Here is a 2,757-nt window from a genome sequence, read left to right as displayed (position 1 = left end):
TGCTGCATGGCCTGCTGTGTTCATCCAGCTCTACACCCTGTTATCTCAGATTCTCCAGCATCTGCAGTTCCTACTGTCTCTGAAACCATGTTTTTTGTTAACCTGGATCTTTTTAAAAGTAAATTAGTGACGTTGTGTACTTTGATTTTTTAAAAAAACATTTTGCTACTACTACAGGAGTAGTGGGCCTTGATTTCCTGTGCGCTACCCCAGTGAGGCAAGGCAACTGCTAAAATTTAGCTGACTTACAAGCATTTACATGTGTGTCATACAAGAATTTAATGGAAATTAAAAGTGTGAGGGTTGACAGTTTAAGTCTTGGCTAACTCGTTATCCCCACTAGTTGATAAACTCGACTGATCACTTGCAGTCAAATTGTGTTGGTTAATTTCTTTTGCTTTTCATGGAATGGGAGTCACAGAAAGGGGATTCAGGAGGGTTGGAATCAAAAACAGAAGTGTGGCTTTCAGAGGGTATATTGACAAAGTCCTCAGTGCACCTTCTCAGCGAGATCATATTCGGCGAGGTGGTGAGAACATAGAACAAACAATAGAACAGCACAGGACCAGGCCCTTTAGCCCACCGTGAGGTAACAGACTTGCAGTTATCTATTATTCCTTACCTGTGGTGAAATGGGTGATGTCCTGAACAGTGCTGATTGGGTTGTTGCTTTTAAATGAATACAGATTAAATGGGAACAGATTGTTGTTCAACTCTTCCCAAAGATTATAGTTTGGTGTTGTCCATCGTCCAGACACAACATCGTAATCACGACGGCCTAGATGTAAAAGCTTTGTCAGGGGATCATAAAGCCCACCATGAAAACCGATGATAACTTGAAAATCAGGGTTGGAGTCTTGGTAAATATCCCCATAGGGCGTGTAGTGTATCTGCTTCATTAATTGTCCAGTGTTACTAAACACAGCTAAGGGAGTTCCTGTGTTATCACAGGTTATGTAAAACTCTTCACCATTACTGATCTCCATCGCTATGAGATGACCTTGAAGATCATAGTAGAGAGATGTGATTTCAGAGTTTGTATGGTTATACAAATGAGTGATTCTGGTTGGGTGAATCAGATCAGCATAAAAAAACTGCAGGATCTGTCCACTGCTTGTTTTACTTGCTACACGCCTTCCCAATCCATCATACCGATATAGCATACTCCAACCTGCAATATTATTGTATGCTCTGTTGAGTAGACCATTGGAGTTGTAGTCAAATATGGTATCACCTCTCTGGTGGAGGAAGCCATCTTCATCCATTTTGTACTGCACTTCTCCGAGTCTGGTAATCCTATCTCGCAGGTCATATCTCAGTGGAGTTAGATAACCACTATTTTCATAGCTCATCTGGTTAATGTTTCCATTTAAGTCATAACTGTAGCGCCATTGGGGTTTGTTGTTAATGGAAACAGTTTGCAGTTGCCCATCAGCATCATATTCATAGGAGTACTTGGTAAGATTGGTATCAGTCCCCACTCTTATCTCACACACTATCATACGTCCCATGTTGTCATACTGAATGGTCATCCAATATGTAATAGATCTCAGGATCTCAAATTGGACTTCTCTTACTTGGCCATTAGTATTAAATCGCTTGGTGTGTGTCATAACAGTGGTAGTTATAATCTGGTTCAGATCATAATAGATTACACTGAACTTCCCAAACTGTTCTGTTCGCCCTGACACATCATCATGACGATACAGATCAATGGGCAGAGGAGTTTCATTGATCATGGCTTGCATGCTAGTGATTCGAAGGTTATTATAACTGTAGTCAAAGCGAGCGTTAACAAGATTGTCATCACTGAACCTGAAGATCTGTCGAGCAATAAGAGGGCCTGTTTGTCGAAAGCGGACTGTGCAGGTAAATCCTTCATGTATCAATTGGATGGTTTTAATCACACCGGCTGCTTCATCATAAGTGAAGTTGACCTGAGTGGTATCATAAATAACTTCAGAAAACTTGGACAGTTTAGTGTATTTGTAGACTACCATTCGTCCAGTTCCTAAGTACAATGTTTGAAGTAAGCGCCCATCCTCAGTGTAATCCTGTATAATGGAGGCGCTGCTGTCAGGTGGACTGTAGATGTTCCTGTAATATCCCACAGAGCAAACGGTTTGTAAAGTATGTCGAACCATACTGGGCATGGTGACTGAGAAAAGTCTGTCAATCTGATCGAAGTCAAAAATGTACCTTCGTTGACTGTGCAAAAGAAGTGTCACAGACTGTTGAAAAATAAAACTAAAAGTCATTTAATGGAAATTTCAGATATTCACTAAAAAAAACTTGAGACATTTTCAAAGAAGTAAAACGATACTTTTGGTGGAGTTAACCACAATTACAATGCTATTGTGAACCAGAAAGAAGCAATGGGAAACTGCACAGTCTCCCACACATGACCTTGACACCACCTGAGTTACAAATTTCATGAAAATTGGTGAAATTAGAAACCTAGGAAGTTCTTTCAAATTCCTGAAAGCATTGAACACATACTGTAATGAATTTTGAGTTTTGAGGAAGGATCACCAGACCTGAAACCTTAACACTGATTCTTTTCTTCACAGGTGCTGCCAGACCTGCTGAACTTTTCCAGCTACTTCTGTTTTTGTTCCTGAAATGAATTTAACTGTTTTCACAACTATAGGTGTGGGCAAATAACTGCATTTAAGACTCATGAGCAGAGATTGAGCTGGGCATCAGAATTAAAGTTTCACTCCGGAATGTAAGTAGAATTAATTCTCCTGTCCACCT

The sequence above is a fragment of the Rhincodon typus genome, unplaced genomic scaffold, assembly GCF_021869965.1.
Source record: "Rhincodon typus isolate 14 unplaced genomic scaffold, sRhiTyp1.1 hic_rhity00003731, whole genome shotgun sequence".
Lineage (NCBI taxonomy): Eukaryota > Metazoa > Chordata > Chondrichthyes > Orectolobiformes > Rhincodontidae > Rhincodon > Rhincodon typus.
Note: the sequence above shows the minus strand (reverse complement) of the source record.